The sequence below is a fragment of the Cynara cardunculus genome (genome assembly GCF_001531365.2).
Source record: "Cynara cardunculus var. scolymus isolate 2C chromosome LG 15, CcrdV1, whole genome shotgun sequence".
Classification (NCBI taxonomy): domain Eukaryota; kingdom Viridiplantae; phylum Streptophyta; class Magnoliopsida; order Asterales; family Asteraceae; genus Cynara; species Cynara cardunculus.
Window position 1 is genome coordinate 1,805,278 of NC_037542.1, and position 19,369 is coordinate 1,824,646.

Sequence of the window (19,369 nt, forward strand, 5' to 3'; positions counted from 1 at the left end):
AAGACCAGCGTGACTGCGAATCTGCGAGTATGTGTCGATGAGAGTATTAGTCGATGACTGCGAAGCTGTAACCTAATTTAAATTTAGTATAAAAATCAATTTTTTAATTGAAAAATACCGGGTACCCGCTGGACCGGCGGGTACCCAACAGGTAACGGTTTCGAAAAATTGAGAATCGAAATCATTCTCAATTGGTTCCGTATTTTAGGAACCATAACCACTCATATCGGTTCCAGTTCCGGAACCGGCAGTTCCAAGGCAGTTTCGCTTTCGCAAGTGGGTACCCGGTTCCGCTACTCACACTACTTATGGTGATCAGGATCATCCTGGTCATCATATCTTCGTTTCCGGTTAGTAGCTTGAGCTTTGCACAACGTTTCCGGGATGAAAACCCTTTCAGCAAGTGCATCGAGTGAGTTTTGGATGTTTTAGGTAAAAGAAGCGATTGTCGAGCCAAGCTTTGACAAGCTAGAAACAACAACGCTTTGGAAGTTGTGGAACTTTGTGGCTCGAAGGGTTTGGGATTCTTCCATAGACTATCTAAGCACCGCAACTAAGTCCGCACCCGTCGAGTCCATATTGGGTTGAGAAATCATTTTAGTGTAAAACATGAACTTCAGATCATCCATCAAGAGTTTTGGTTCTTGTTGAGGTTGAGGTGGTGGCGATGGAATACGAATTTCTTCCATTGATGGTTGCTTCCCTTTGATAAAACTCTTTAATCCCCTTATCTCCTCCATCAACGTATCTTGAATAGACTTTAGAGCACCGTTCAGGTATTCTCTTGAAACAAAGTCAGGTAAACTAACACCTAGATCACATTGATTACCAGTTGAAACAACAATCGAATAAATTGTTGTGACTATGTTTAGTGTTTGAAAAATGTTAGCACTGGTAGGACTTTCTACCGGTCCTCGTAAAAAGTCATCAAGTGACTCTACTCTGGTCGTTACGGCATGTTCACAGAGAACATGAGGTTGAGCTACAAATGCTCTAGATATTTGTGTACCTAAACAATTTGGAATTAAAGGCTATAGACTTGATGTGAAATCCAAAGAAGTTGTAGACGGGGGATGTTGTCTACTAGTTTCAATATCTAATTCCTCTGAATGAGGAACAAATAGATAATGTGCTAGTTCCCCATGAGAAGATGAAACTGACACCTGTTGAGAGGCATCAGAGTGGCTTGGGGGTGTGCAAATGCATAGTTGGGTGGACTATGTCTTCTTCAATGTCAACATTCAACGAATGAATGTCAACAATCAATGTGGCTACCCGTCTTCTCCTAAAAGTTAGGATATGAACTATATTTTTTTCTTTTGTTCCTCTCAAACTCTCCCCATGGTTTTCTTCTTCCCACTCATACAACCTCTCTGGATTTTCCACTAATTCTCCCTCTTCCATCCTTAACGACTCCAAGATATTATCTATTTCATCTTCATAATCAAACTTCAAAATGGAATCATCAAAGTTAAATTCTATCGGTTGATGCTCTTCAACATGTGTCTAAATCAGCTCAGCATCATCCTGACAATTGTCATTAGCATAGTCCAAGTCATCATCATCATCATCATTTGACTCGCCATCAGCCTGATCATCATTAGAGTCAATGCCTTCCTAGCTTGACTCATTTGTGGAAGCATTGTTTTCAGAAATTACTTGATCAGAGTCTCCCCCCCCCCCCACTAAGCCCCTCTCATTTACATTTTCCCTCGGCTCACAACCCTGTTTCGATACCCCTTGTAACTAAACACACTCAGCTAGACCTAGACCGTCACTACGTACATCAGAGGCATGGGTTGCTCCTTGGGTAAGTCCCTCCGGCTCTGGCTGGACTATAGGAGCTATCTCTCTCCTATATTCTAACACACAATGAGACCTCTGATTAGCATAATCAAGCAGTTCATCTAGAATGTTCATTATTGAATTTACGTCTTCGACCTCTATATGAGCTCTAAGGAACTGCATTTCATAGTCTGGGCCGAAATGTCTGTCAATTCGGTGAAGGAATTTCTTTATTTGATCTCATGATTGACCTGATGATCAACTGCAAGAATCTTTAAAATGGAATAAACTTTCTCGATTTTGAGGCAAACTTTTTGGCGTGTACCAATTCAGCAAGTTCGTACCATATTATGATCGTGCAGTCATAGTGCTTGTTAAACACCACGCCATGGAAGAATTTTAGGAAGATCGTGCTACATGTGTCAACTCAGGTAGTTTTTGAAGTAGGGCATCTATTTAGGATGGAGAACAGAAAATGTCATACTTTTGGTAGAAATTTGCGTTTGAATTGCGTCAGATTGTTGAGAATTCCAGAGTATCCCAACCTTTTAATATCAGTACATAGCTCTTCGTCTGAAACGAACTCTTCAAAATCTTTTTTGCCAGGAAACGAATTGGCTTTTGGCAAGTTTAATAACTTCCTCAATCTTTTCAGAGTTAGTCGACTTAGAAAATGATCCACGTGTCCCTCGAAGAAATACTGGTTCCCGTCCTTGACGTACGAGAGAGTATACCAGAATTTTTGTAAATACACCAGTGGGATTCTGCGATTGTGGTCAAAGCATAGGCTATTATGTGACCTTTTAGGATTTCCATACGATTGGGTATTTTGTTTTCATATCAGGGTTCAGGTGATGGTTATTAAGCTTGAGGTCTAAGTATAAGGCTATTGGGACAATAATTTTGTTGGGATCGGTATTGTTTGCTGACTGTGAGAAAGAGGGTGGTTGAGATCTGATGGATGAAATGGGGTGTTCGTCAACAGAATCATGACATGAATCGTGGTTTTCAGCATTTGCCATTTTAACCTGTAAAAGTTAAAAATGATTATATTCAAAATAAAATGTATTTTTCTCAAAAATAAGAAATTAATCCCTCAATCCTAACCAACACTTAAGAAAAAATTCTGCCAAAAGTTTCAAAAAAATCTCTTAAGGTAAGAAAATTCACTCAATCTTTTTAAGCTCAAAAAAAAATTACACATAGAAAAATCTTACCAAACAAAAAAAATTACTAACACTAAAAAAATTTAAACAAAGTACAAAAAATAGAACATTTAAGAGAGAGAAAAAAATTTACAACACAAAAAAAATATTATAATTTATACAATAAAATGATAACACTAAAAAAATATTCATAATTAGGAGAAAAAAAAACTGAAAAATACAACACAAAAACAACAAAAAGAAATTTATCACACAAACACATTTCATGAACAAACTTAATCAAATTTGGATCAAACTAGGGTTTATCGCTCAAAAACCCTCATCTCCCAAAGATTCATCGCTCAAACATATTATCTCTCAAAAAAAATTCATCTCTCACAGATTCAAACACTCAAAACAACATCAACTACAAATTTTATCGCTCAAAAAGAATTTAGTCTAAATCTCCCAAAAAAAATTCATCTCTCAAACAGATTCTTATCGCTCAAACTTATCACAGAATCAAAAACAATTAAAAACTTTACTCAAATATGCTCAAAATGATGTTTATCTCACAAAAACATATCATCTCTCAAAAACATACAAACCTAGATTTGAGTCTCACAAAGACAAGTACTCATCGCACAAATCAAATCATTCAAAAAAAATCTCACACAACTTCATCAGACTTGTCTCACAAACACTCAGACTTATCTAGATTAAATATCACAGTTAAGAATTTTTATTAAGAACACAAATAACATGAATTTAGATGAAATATGGGTCAAACCTTTAGGAATAGATGAAATTAATTCCAAATTAATATGATTAATGACAAGGTTCAAACAGTCCAAATGTTCCAATAATCAACAGTTCAAGGTTCCCAATCAAAAGTCCTTGATAGAAAGGGATGAAAATGAACAAAGTAAAATTCACAGATCTTGAATGAAGAATGTAGGCGATGAAGTAGAAGATAAGAGTAAAAATTGATAAGAATAAAAGTTAAAAGGCAATCCAGGCACCCTTTATATAGGGTAACATTTTAAGACACGTGTCAACACATGATTCGACCACAATATAACACGCGGATTAAAGACATTGGAATTCTATATTGGGCAATGAGGCAGGAGATAAAGTATGGAAATTAGTATATCGCTCAAGTCTTTGTCCGATGAGCATGTTTATCAGCCAACGCTTGGTCGATAACCTATGGAAGAGGATACCGTGTAAGTGTTGCATGATTTAGAACTTTTATCGCCCATGCTTTGGACGATGTACAAGGTTCTCGCTCATGCCTTGAACGGATTAGGAACTTATCGTCCATCCTTGAAACTTAGATTTTATCTCTTAGGATTTGGGCGGATTAGATGTTTATCGCCCAAGCCTTGGCCGAATTATAGTTAAATCGTTCAAGCCTTAGACGGATTCCATCTCAAACATCATTCATCTCCCAATTTCTTAGTATATCGACCAAGCCTTTGAACGATATATGAGTATATCACTCAAGCCTTGGCCGATATCCTAAGATATCGCTCAAGCCTTAAGCGATATAGGCTTATATCGTTCAAATCTTAGACAATATAATCAATCTTCAAATACATCTCTCAAGTCTTCAAATACTTGTAAAACCACAAAACACATAGATAAATCAGTTTAAGTATCCCATAAACTCAAATATACCAAGAAAACACTTATTTCCCCTTGAAATAAGATCATATCCAAAACAGTATATCAATTTAAAATCAGAATACTCCCTGAATAAATTCCATTGCTCCCAGAAATTAGATAAGCCCAATTTCTAAACTGAGTTGTTCAGAAACTGATATGAAGAACATGTCATGAACTATTTGTTCATAAACTAAAGTTGCACAAATTTCCATACACTTCCCCTCAAACCAAGCATCATTCTATCATGTGATAAGCATTTGAAATTATCACTGCACATGACAAACCTGCAAAACAGATTATATAGATTTTGGTACCCATACCTTCATGGTTCCTAATTTGTTAGTTGTTGTTTGAGGTATGGTGTATGTACCATACCATCTGTTTAGATCTAGTATTTTCACATTAGATTTTTTCACTGAAAAAAATCATATATGTAATATGTACCATACCAGTCATTATCATACATGTTGTTCTCATACCAACTTTTGCCATACCAGCTGTTGGCATACCTCGCATTACCATTCCAATTGTTTCCATACCAGCTGTTTGCATACTTACCATTTCCGCACCAGCTTTTCGCTTCTTCTTGTAAACAAAATAATTTGCTCCACAGGTTGAGCATCAAATCTTTTTCTTGCTAAGACTGATTAGCTGGTTAGTAGATTCAACAATACAAGGTAAAGTAGGCTTAGTATCAAATGATTTTTTATCAGACATAGAAGATTGATAAGACTTGTTACCATTAGAGTCTTCTATAGATGATTTCCTTAGCCAAAACTTTTTTTCATTCTTTTAAATTGATTATCAGAATCAATGACATAACCTTTGTAATATTGATTAGAAGTATGAGTTTTATGCTTTGAAAATCAGATTTAGAATTGTTAGAGTGATGTTTGATTTAACACTTGAACAGTTATTCTTACAGATTTTACATTTAGAAGGAGAATCAATAGAATTTAAAGTATTTATCTCAGAAAAATCTTTGAGTTTAATCAACAATTGATCTCTTTCTTCAGTAACTAAATCACATTTCTTTTTGAAATCAGTTATCATATTCTTTTCAGTGACAAGATCAATTTCCAATTCAAATATTTTCTTTGAAATTTCAGCAATTCTATTTTCAAAAACTTTTCTTTCTTTTTCAAAATCTACTTTCTCATTTTCAGAAGAAATTTCTAACCACTTCTTCTTATCAAATAGTTTTTTGGCTAGAACAACATTCTTCTTTGCTGCATTCTTTCTTTTAATAGCAAAGGCTTTTCTTTCATCTTCCAGATTCTTCTGAACAATTGTTATTTTCTTTGATAGTTCCAGACACTTCCCATCTGTTTCTTTCCTCTCAGCTTCAAACTTAGTCCTTTCTATAATAATTATCTTCTCAAAATCAGTGATTTGCTTTGAAAGCTTTATAGAACTCACCTAAAAAAAGAATCAATTTGGTTTCAAAATTCTTCTTCTCAATATCAAACCTCTTTTCAGCCTTTGTAACCTTAACCTTCTCCTTTTTAAGTTCCATTCTTTCAGAATCTAATAAATTTTCAAGTTCACTTATCCTTTTCTTTTCTTCCTCAAACTCTTTTCTTTCAGAATTTAAAATTTTCTCAACTTCGTAAACTCTTGATGTCAATTCAGAATTATTTTTTAACTGCTCAAAGTTTCTCTTTTGATAATCATTACAACCATGTCTATCAAGAAGTTCATCTATCTGTTCCTGTAGAAACTCCTTTTTCTTTTCTGACTTTCTCATTATTCTTTATCACATATCTTTAGCCCAACAAAGATTTGAATGATTTTCATAAATAAATAAAAACCTGTATGTAGTTCTCTTGTTCTTTTTGTAGTCTTTTCTTCAAGTTAGAAACTTTTTCTCTGAGTTCCTCATTTTTTTCTCTCTAAAACATAAGCCATCTCAAATAATCCAAAATGATTGATTAAAATGATCTTCAAACAGTTCAAAAAACAGATTCAGATTATTTCCCAAACTTTTCTATTTATCTCCCAAACTTTGAACTAAATCGCCCAAAACGTTTATCTCCCAAAACAGGATATCGCCCACCACAAGGATTAAATCGCCCACCACTAAATTGGACAAAATGGTTATTGCCCAACCCTTATATCACCCAAAACACTTGAACTTGTTATCTTCCAAAGTTTTTATCGCCCTACAAAGATAATATGAACATCGCTCAAAGCTTGAACGATGACAACGCTATGCCGGGTAAGATTTGAGCGATGAAAGGTAAATCGCTCAACACAGTGAAAAATATACTTAACACTTGGAAGATTTGAAGAATTTCCAAAAATACAAGTATCAACTAGGTGATGAGTACAAGATATCGTCTAAACAATAAGCGATGAAATGGTTAAATCGGGCAACACAAGTAATTCAAACAAAACAGTTTCAAGATATTGACTGAGTGATGAAGAACAATATATAGCCCAATGAACATGTTCTTAATGAGCGATGAAGACAAACACATGCAATAGTTCGAACAGATTCAATCACAAACACTAAAACTCAATCAAAATGCTTGCAAAATGCACACAAAAAGACTTGAAAATAGTATTCAAACAAATTTAGTATAGCAAATTCTTTCAAAATTAGATCAAAGAGCACAATTTAATCAAAAAGTTCAAGAACAGATTCAAGAACTTAGAAAAAATTTCAAAGATTTTAATCTCAAATTCAGATTTAATTTCAATTCAATTGATGAATTGATGGATTCAAAACAGTTTCAAATCGCATACACACGAATCCCAATCAAATTCAGATCAAATCACACGCCAAATATGAATAATTGGATTCAAAATGCTAAAAAAAAGAAAGTTCGAGAAAATAGAGTCAAAAACATAGTTTCAAGATCCAAGAAATTGATTCAATTCAGGTTCAATCTGCAATCTGGTTGCTGTTTGTTTGCTCTGATACCATTTGTTGTTCTAGTGTCAATCAATCTAAACACAATTCAAACAAAAACATAAAATTCAACAATGGCAGATTAGGAGTAGAGAGAGAATTTCTTCAACAAGTCTTTGATTAGCTCTTCAAAGTGATTATAATGAGAATGAACGAACATACTAATATTACAAGTTAATAACACTATTTGTACAAGGAAATAACAAGGAAAATTACAAGCTTGAATACAACAATAAAGCACCAATCTTTTGAACCCAACACTATTTAACTGATTCATATATGGATCCACAGATTCATATATGAATTAGTTAATTAGTTCATATGTGAATCAGTTAAAGTAGTCCATATCTGGATTACATGGATTCACATATAGTTTATATGTGAATCACACGGGTTCATATATGAACCTTTTTGCCACCTATTTGTAAAAGTTATAAAATTACCCCATTTATTTTTCGTATAGCTGCAATTTTTGACCAGTCAAAGCCGCAATTTTTTATCAGTCATAGCCGCAATTCTTGATCAGTCAAATATGATCTTGACTTGACCATTAAGGGCTAGGATCACTTCTTTACTTCTCAAATATTTAACACTTCTCAAAATAACTTACGACTCTCTCTCTCTCTATATATATATATATCTATATAGGGGTGGGTTCAAATAAAAACCACTCAATTTGTAAAACCCGTGAAAACCTCATTCAACCAATCATAATTTTTCATTTTGTTCATTTTTTTGTAATTATGAGAGGTTGATTAACCATTTTTATTGTGAAGGGTGTTAATAATGGATATTATCATCTTCATTATTTTAATTTTAGACAAATACATGAAACAGTTTCATTAAAATTTCATTAAGTAGTATATGAAACAATTTCATAACCACATATGAAACAACTTCATTAAAAAAAATATTATATGAAACAATTTCACAAGATTAACAATTTCATGAAAAAATTTCATAAGATTAACGACGGATGAGAGTAGTTTTTACGGTTTTTACAAATTGGAGTGGTTTTCATTTAATCGCTCCTATATATATATATATATATATATATATATATATATATATAAAGAGAGAGAGAGAGAGAAAGGTGGGTTATTATGCATTATGCAACCACCTCCTGTTGTTACAATCTGTACAACCAAATTCTGGCCCTTAAATAACACCCAACGGTTGCATTCAATTAAGATTATAAACAGATTTTATGATTTCTTTCTTCTAAAATTATATCCAATTTAGGAGTATATTTGTAAAACATAAATTTCAGGGAAACCGTTTCTTTTTGGATTATTTGGTTTATTTTTGTTTATTATTTTAATATATGGAAATGATTTGTGAATCAAATTGCACTTAATTTCTGTGATTGAAGTTCATCTTCTTCAATATCACGCCATAATTTGCAGGTTTCCTTTCTTTTCTTTTTTGTTTCAATTACAGTTCTTTTATCGAACCATTCACGCTCAGTTTAATGAGTTTATTTGTTTTTGGAGTTTTTAATTATCGAGTTTTCATCATCCGTTTAATTGGTTACCGTGGATCCGTCTCAATTGATTAACGAAATTTACGTAAGCAACCTTTTTTGAAACGACCAATTTTTGATGGATTCATGGCACATAATCTTGTCGGTGACGATGAAGAATATCGCCATCGAGAAGATTTACAGTTTCATAGAACAGAGCATTGTAATGAATCACCAAACGCAAACGACGTTCAATCATGCCATGACTCTGATTCAAAAGTTAAAGTTTTTAATCTTTTCAAGGACCAAATTTCATGCAAACCGGATTTCATGAACATATTTAATGAAATTGGTTCCATGACCAGATTTCAAGAACATGTTTAATGAAATAGTTTCATGACCAGATTTTGTTCATAAAATATACATCCAGTGAAAAAAAAAATACATCCAGTGCAAAATAATGAATGAAGAGTGTTTACTGAAACATTGTAAGTTATGTACAAAACAAAAAAAGATCCGCTTTTGTTTATGATGAATCCAAACTGAATTTATAGAGTTGGAGTTCTGGAGATGGTAAGTGTTGTTTCATCATCAAGATTATATGGTGATGGAAAGTCTGCAAGTTTTGATGAAAAAAACAACATGAATAAATGAAGAAGAGGAATTAATGAATATTAAAATGAAAAACAATTGTTTCCATGATTATTCAAAGTAACATTAGGAAAAACAATATTATACATTAAAAAAATTTAATAATTATCCAAAATTATACATATACAATATTGTCCTTTTTGGTTATTGAAAAATAAAAAGAGAAGCTATTTCCTGATAGGACAATTTCAGATTGTATAAGTTGTATAAATGTAAAGAGTTGTATTTGAAATATATCATATATATATATATATATATATATATATATATATATGTGTGTGTGTGTGTGTGTGTGTAAGGGCCCATTCAAGGGAAAACTGACTAGTTTGTGGTAACCATAAGATCCAATCTCAACAACAAATCAATAGATAAATTACGAAATTTATAATTTTAGTAATTTTTAATTAAAATTTTAATGCAAGAACATTTTAGGTATTTTCTATCCTCTTTTCTCTCTCCGTCCCCGTCTTCCGGTCACTGTCCTCCGACCTCCGGCTACCGTCCTCCGGTGATACCACAGTGTGATACTCAAGCACATATAAGATGCATTGTGATACCACTGTGTTACATATCCGATCGACCACACAAACGATCATAATGTTATACCCAATCACATATAAGATGCATTGTGATACCACTGTGGTATCACCAAAAGATGGTGGCCGGAGGCCGGGGGACGGACGCCTGGAGACGGAGAGAGAAGAGAGGAGATAGGAGAGAGGAGATAAAATAGCTAAAATGTCATTGCATTAAAATTTTAATTAAAAATTACCAAAATTATAAATTTCCTAATTTATCTATTGATTTGTGGTTGAGATTGAACCTTACGGTTACCACAAACTAATTAGTTCTTATTTGATTAGGCCCCTATGTGTGTATATTATATATATATATAGGGGCTTAATCAAATGAGAACTAATTAGTTTGTGTTAACTGTGAGATCCAATCTCAACCACAAATCAACGAATAAATTAGAAAATTAATAATTATGGTAGTTTGAGTTAAAATTATAATTAGAGGGCATTTTAGGTATTTTAAAAAAAACTTCTCTCTCCTCTCTTCTCTCTCCTCTTTCCTCTCTCATCTTTCCGACCTCCAATCTCCGGCATGCGGTAAACAAAAATCCGGCAAATACCAAGTAATCACAAAGATACACAATGTGATACCCATTATGATATACAGTGGTACCTAAATGGTATCACAGTATATCACAAGTGGGTATCACATTGTGTATCTTTGTGATTATTTGGTACCTATCGAATTTTTGTTCACCGGAGGTCGGAGAGATGAGAGATGAGAGATGAGAGAGGAGAGAGAGAAGAGAGGAGAGAGGAGAGAGGAGTTTTTTTAAAAATACATAAAATACCCTCTAATTATAATTTTAACTCAAACTACCATAATTATTAATTTCCTAATTTATCCGTTGATTTGTGGTTGAAATTGGATCTCACAGTTACCACAAATTAATCAGTTTTCTCTTGAATATATATATATATATATATATATATATATATATATAGGGGCACGTTCAAAAGAAAACCGTGCATTTCTAAGAAACCGTGTAAACCAATTTCGACCAATAGGAAAATTTCATTTTCTAATTAAAATTAATCAATAAGGGTATTTCAGTCATTTACAATATTTTCTATTAAATATGGAAGTTATTAATAAATTTTAATTAAAGGAAACGTAATAAAGGAAATTGTATAAATGGTAACATTTAAATATTTAATTATATATTAATATTAAAAATTTGAATTTCATATATTGTAGTCTTTAAGAATCAGCAAACGAGTCTTGATGAAACAAATGAAGTGTATAATGAAATTATCAAATCGTAGATGAACAAAAAAAATCCAGAAATGAAACAGGTTTCATGAGCGTGAAACTGGTTCATGTTGCAAATAAATTATGTGAACTGAAACATTTTCATGGTGAACCCGTTGCATTGATTGTGTAGTTGATCCATTTAGTTGGTGAAGAGAAAAATGAAACCGGTGCATTTTGTATTTGATGCGTCATGAACTAAGTGCATGATGAAACGAGGAAATTATTTTAATCTGCTACAGAATCTTGAAGATTGTAACATGCTCCAGAATCTTAAAGATTGTAAGGCTTAAATGAATGAATCCATCAAATCAGTGGTGAAATAAGAAAATTATTGTACATGAAAGTGAAACTGGTTCATAGCGTTCTTGAGCATGACTAGTGAAACGGTTGCATAATGTATTTGGTTCGTCATGAAATAATTGAATGATGAAACAGTTGCATAATGTATTTGGTTCGTCATGAAATAATTGAATGATGAAACGGGTACATGAAGAAACTGCTCCAGAATCTTGAAGATTGTAATATGCTTTAGAATCTTTAAGATTGCAATATGCTTTAGAATCTTTAAGATTGCATTGCTTAAAGGAATTAATGCATCAAACCAGAAACGAAAGAAAGAAAATAATTTTACATGAAAAAAATATTCATGAAAGATCGAGTAGGATGTTACTAAATATTATATTTTGTTTACCATTTATGCCCTTACTGTTGAAATAAAATAAAATTTTAATATATATTTTTATTTAATTTTCTAAAATAAAGTAAACTAATTTTGGCCATTGATCAAGAAAATGGATGGATGAGATTGGTTTACACGATTTACACAAATGAGGCCGGTTTTTATTTGAACGCTCCTCTATATATATATATATATAAAGTTACATGAAATAATGAGAGGCCTTCATTTGGGTTTTAAAGGTTTCTCCGAACTTTGATTTATTTTAAATAAAAGCCATTCATTAGATGTGACTCATTAATTACTAAAACTTTTCATTTTTCTCGTTTCTTCATTTTAAGATATATAAAAAAAATACATATATATATCTATACTATCTTATAAAGCAAATTTAGCAAAAGTCTTAAAGTCTTAAAATACTAAATGACCAAGATACCCTTTATACATTTTTTCACCCCCTCATCTCCTCACATACACTCACCATCTCACAACCCATTTTTTTTTAAATTGTAATTTTAAATTTACATTTTATACCCCTATAATTAGTTAATTAATTTACTTTACGTCATTTACTTTTAAATGTTTCATTTTAAATTTTTATCAAATTAATATACATAATCGTATCAATTAAAAAATGTTTAAAAAATATATTTTTATTTTAACAAGTTACGCCATTATAATCGTCTATTTAATGCCTTCGAAATGAGTCCAATATTGAATAGTTTTTGATTTAATTATATTATTATATATTATACATACTGTGAAAAAATATTTTTAATATTTACGATTTATAATTTTATAGTTATTTATTTATATATATATACTATATATTTTGGGGTTAGGCTGTCCAAATTGCACTATATAATATGTTCTGAATTAATATGTTCTTGGGTTTTTTTTAAAYATATATATACATGTATTAATTCAACCTTAATTTGAGTTTCTGGACAAGAAATAGGGTAAACAGTTGAAATTTCATTCTAAAACTCATATTTTTTGGTCTTTTCATGGTTTATGATCTGTTAAATTTGTAGTTTTCTTTATTGGTTTTGAGTGTTTATCTTAAAACTCAAGTTTTTTGTTTTTTATCTATTGATGAAATCGAACACATTTGTGGAGTCGTTTAAATATATTGGATTTTAAATATATTGGATTTTAAACTATCATACAATTTTTTCCATCGATAGTCTGTAATTTGAACCATAACTCTTATTTATTCAAATTGTATTAATATGTAAAGGCCAAGTGTAACCTATATCATCGTTAAATCTTATCTTATAAAACCAGTGGAACTTCAAAATCTTTAAAATTCATGGCTTCCGCCGCATTGCGCGGGTACACAACTAGTATACTAGTTATGTACCTACTGAAATGCAGTGAGACATAAAGTTTATTGAACTTGAAGAAAATAATTTTTGTTTGATTTATTTCTATTTTTTGTCACATTATTATAATTTTATGTTTTTGTTTAAAGGTATTGACAAGATGATTACAATGATATAATTTGCAAAAAAATAAACATATTTTTTAATGTATTTTAATTCATATACGATTATGTATGTTAACATGATATTGGTGTAAAATAAAAAAGTTAGGGATATAAAGTAAATTAAATAACTAATTATAAAAGTATAAAATATTATTTATAAATAAAAAATAATTTGATTTTTAATATCATCTTGAACATACTTTCAAACTTATACATGACGTTTATGTTTGTGTACCTCTTAATTTTTCCACATTAATCGTTACCGGTGCTTATTAATATATTATAGATTAGAGATGACCAAAAATCAGTCTCAAGTCGAGTCGGGTCGGGCCAGGCCAGGCCAGGCCGGACCCAAATTTGTCCCGGTCTCTATCGGTCTCGAACTGGACCGGACCCATTTGATCATGTGTGGTATATATAGTGCACTCACTTGAAAAAAGAGGCACCAAAGTCACAGTTTTCACATCTTCAATTACCAGCAAGGGAGAATTCCTAATTAAGCACACCAAAGATGTTGAATCCATGTTGTCAAGTACAATCAACCACACACCATGTTCAACAAGAATCAAAGAAATTTATTTGATAAAATGCTCAATGAAAAATGCCCATTACTTCCACTCCAAATTAAGGACCGTTTATTAAATACTTACTTGGTAAGTGTTTAAAGTATAAATTTCTTTATTGGATGAACATGAAAAGAACCAAGAATCTTACCGGGTAAGAGCGATGAGAAGGATGAAGAGTCTTACCCGGTAAGTGAGGATGGCGACTCTTATCCAGGTAAGCGATTGCCTAGTAAATTGTTGTATTCGATGTGTTTTGATATTACTAAAACCTAACGCATTATAATAAATTATAGTGTTGAATCCTATTGGTAAGCGCTTACCCGTAAAGCCCTAAGTAAATCAATGTGAAGTTGCATATGCTAATTAATAGAACAAAGTAAAAAAAAAACCAAGTTCCAAACTGAAATGCTAATGACCAAATGGTAGCATGGTCTTTAATTACCTTAAACAGAAAACAGAGAAGTTCCAGCCATGGAGATTTTGTAATTGATCATTGCCATTCTATCCAACATGAAAACTATCCTCAATTGAATCTGCATCTTGATCATTGTCCCATTCAGCCCAAGACATGTCGACACTTGTGAACGAAGCTAACGTTCAAGATTACCCGTGTATCACCAACGGTCCCTTCCTTAAGCTCCTTTTTTGCCTTTTGGCATTCACGTTGTAACCTGAATCCTATCCGTAACTATTTGGGTTTTCAGGTTGCGGGTAAACGCTCACCTGTAGTTTTGTATGCATATACAATTTAGTTATTTAGATATCAAATGGAAATGGACGAAAGAGTTAACCAGAGGTTTTCAGAAATGAGATTTCACCTTTTCCGTTATCATGTCCAAACTTCTCAAACTTGACCGATCCATCAATAAGCGAGAAGATAGATTGCGATCTTTGCCAATCCCAACATTCTTTCCCTTCCTTTTAAAGAACCTAATTAAAATCACTGATTAACGCTGTAATGAAACATGAAATTATCTGGGTTTGGTTTGTAATTACTGAGTTATGTCTTAATGAAACATGAAATCCTTGTGCTTGTCAGTTGTCACATTAACCCCACACTTTGACAGATTCAGATGAGTTAGACGAAGCATTTGTTTCAAGCAAAAAATGCCATTATCACATTCAGCCACCTCCAAACAATTCCTCACATCCCCATTTGCCAGATACAAAACCATAATCAAATGACAAAACCTTGAAAACTCAAAACTCTTAAGACACCCTGCTTCTCCAACAGCTTTGAGTGATTCGTTTGTGACATTTTGAAAAAACATCAAAAAAAATGTAAATCATTAGTAGGCAAAAACAGATCCATGCAATATCTCTTAAACTACCCAGGTTCAAATCCAAGGAAAAACAAAAATCCTCTTGTGGCAGGGGCGGACTTACCATGTATGTAAAAGGTGGGGGGAAGGGCCCCCATTAAAAAATAAAGAAAAAGAATTTTCATAAGGTTAAAAATTGTCTTTTTTACTTTCTATCATGGTTCTTTTTAGTAATTTCTTGTTAGGGCCCCAATCAACTAAAGAAAGTATCTCGAAATCAACCAAAAAACTAAAAAGTTTCTCGAAATCGATAAAAAAACCTTAAAAAAATCCCTCGAAATAATCCAAAAAAACTTCAAAAATCTCTTGGAATGGTGTAATTAGGCTAAAACACATTGGACGACTTTGTGGGCGTTTAAGCTACCTTAAAGGTGCCCCCACTAGACCAAAATCCTGGATCCGCCATTGCTTGTGGCCACGGAGGTTCAAATGCGGTGACTCCGGGCTATCTTTGCAGGTGGTCGTCCTGGAATTAGTCTGCTCATATAGCGGATTGGATACCCATGTTAATAAAAAAAAACTATAGTATACATGTTTGCAGTTTTTCTAACCAAGTGTTTTTCCAAAAACAAAAACCCACCAAAGAATGAGGAGGTACCATGAGAGCATCGACAAATTGGTGTTCCTAGAAGTACTGTGGTTTTTTAAAATTAGCACACTTCCTAGAAGAATGCACGTAATAACAAGTAAAAGATGGAAAACAATTTCATTCAGAGGAAGATATGTATATATATATATATATATATATATATATATATATATATATATATATATATATATATATATTTATATATAGGGCCAACGCATGTATCAATAAGCATCACTACAACAAAATCGGGTTTATAGGACGCTCCCAATTTTTAAGCGTTTTAATAGACCTCTTTATAGGACTAAAAAATAAAGTGTCATATCTAAAAGCGTTTGTAATAAGTTTATATGACATTTTTTGACGTCATAATAAGTTTTTTATGACACTTTTAATATAAAGCGTCCATTAGCAACTTTATAGGACACTATTTGAAAAATTATCCTATAAAAACAAGTGTCTTATAAAAAATTGAGCTTATAGGACACTTTCTCAAAAGTGTCTTATAAAGTTGCTAATGCAACACTTTGTATTAAAAATGTCCTAAAAAACTTATTAAGACGTCCAAAAGCGTCATATAAACTTATTACAACGCCTTTAGATAGGACGTTTTATATTTTTTTTTCCTATAAATTAAGTCCTATAAAACGGTCTATTGGGACACTTAGAGATTAGGGACGTCTTATAAACCCAATTTTTGTTGTAATGCATGTAAAATCAACAACCCAAATTGCAGCACTGTGAGCCAGTCGTCTCATAAAGTGATTAGATTTGGAGTTCATAACTACAAATTGAGGAAAGTTGAGTTGTTATTCAAACAACTACTTATATATATTGTAACATCCAATTTCTAATATGCCCAAATTATTTGCTAAGTATGTTTAATTATTATGTTAAAGAGAATATTATGTGAAAAATTGTGGTGCATGTTATGTCAAAGTGGAAAATTTTACTTAGTGTTTTAGTAATGTCCATATAAGAGAACTTACGATTTTGGTGGGAGTTTGGGTTTGAAATTTTAGAATTATACTTCTTAGAAGTATATGAGAAGATTTGGAAAAATTTCATATAAAACTGATTTTTTTGAGAGATATTTTCTGGAATATTTTGTTGGAGGTTATAGATTATCTTTTTATGAACGTGTAGGAGAAAACCTCATAGAAAACGGAGGTCTGAGCGAAAAGTTATGAATATTTTAAGTGTTGATAGTCAAAATGGGTACCTAGCCGGGTCAAACCGACCCAACTCGGGATTTTGCATAGAAAATTGGATTTTTGTCCCTATTTTCATGTCATTTTGAGTCCAGAATTCTCACACACACTAGAGGTGCGATTTACACACACATAAGCTCGATTCAAACTCAAATCTAAGAGGAATTACAAGATTTTTAAAGCATTTGATCATCAACTAAAGGTACAATTCATCTTTGCACTTATTTTTTGTTGACATTCTTGTTATATAGATTTCATGTTGAAAAAAAATTAGGGTTTCATATGGGTTTGATCTTAAGTGTATAAAATGATTACATTTAGTATTTATGGCATGAAATGATCATTAGGTTCAACAGATTATCAAGATTTAACCAAGTTCATCATATGAACTTTGACTTGATTAAGTCAAAGATTTGGGAGATGATATAAATGATGAAATAAAGGTTGGATTTTGGTTGTTTATGTCAAATATGTTATATTAAGTTGAAATTCAGAAATTGGAATAATTTGGAGTTGAAATGGTAGGAAAAATGTATGAAAATTAGAATTTCGACTTAAGAAGGCACTGAAAATATGCAGACTTTGAAAAACTTTATAAAATCATAGAAAAATCCAAATGAGATAAGGCCAACTTTTTTAGTTAGATAATTGAGTTTAGTTTATTTCTTATTTTATGATCAAGACATGATTTCAAGTTTAAAATGGACAAAACAGATCTTCAAGTAGCAACTGTACATAGAAATCTAGGTAAAGTGTTCAAATAGGAAATGTGTATAACTTGAGTTTCTTACATTGGTTTCTTATAAGATTTTGTACGTTCATTCCAGGGGTAGTTAGGACATATTTTGAGTCTTTGAAAGCATTCTAGTTGTGATAGCTTGGACTTGCTTTGTGAGCTCATCTCGGAGCTTTTCGGTATTGTACGGTTGCTCGGTGAGTTATATAGTTAATTGTAACATACTGTTGTGTGTGTGTGTATATATATATATATATTCATATGAATGTTTATGGTCTTGAATTGAGTCACACGATCTTAATTTATCTTTGATTCTGTCTCTTGAGTCTATTCCGTATTATGATCTCGTTACATCGGTTTGCTTTCCGGATCCGGACTCGTTGTTTTGTTCCATGAATTGTACGCCATAGTATGGGTACTACTTCGTGTGGCACGCCGAAAGTTTATGACGAAGTCAAGATCCCGAGTTGGACGGGTGAGACTTTCTGTGGTTGTGGATACTCATTGCTCAAAAAGAAGGAAGAGCAATGAGTAGGGAACCTTGGCACACACCCGATAGAGGAAGGCAGGCAGTGCGAGGTTTCTCGTAATGTACGATTCTGACTCGGACTTTGGCATGAGCCCGGAAGGTGAAGGACGGGGTGATGCACTGTCCTCGTTATGTTTACCGATTCGATCACTTGGTTTATGATATTTATTGGTATTCTAATGTTGTTGAATATATTTGGTTATTGATCATGTTTCTTTGTTGTATTGAGCATCAATGGTATGGTATGTTATAATGGTTTGAATATGGAAATCTATCATCTTACAATCCGGTACATATTTGTTCACTCGGTTTCTTGTAAGTCTCGGTTTGCATTTATATGATGTCTTAAACTCTTTTATTGATAAGAGTTTATTATGTATGTTTATAAACATGTGCGATATTGATATGTAATACTTAACTATCTAACTCACTAAGTGTTGGCTTACCATTTAAGTGTCAACCCCTCTCAAGAAAGAAGACGAATAAAGGGAAAGAACCCGTTGTTTGACTTGGAGATTTATCGAGGGACTTGGAGATTTATCGGGGGACTTGAAGACTACTGTTGGTCCCGTAAGGGTCTACAAGAAGAGAAACAGTTTGTAGAAGGGGGGGATGAATACAAAAACAGTATTTTCAAATTTAAAATATATATTGATAGAGAAGATCAATACAGATTTTACAAGATTGTTTGCAGAAAGATAAGGTAATAAAAACATATCTAAACAATCTTTGGTTACACACAAAGCTTTAGCAAATACAAGAAAAGAGATTGCTAAAAGAAAGATCCTTTACTTAAGCT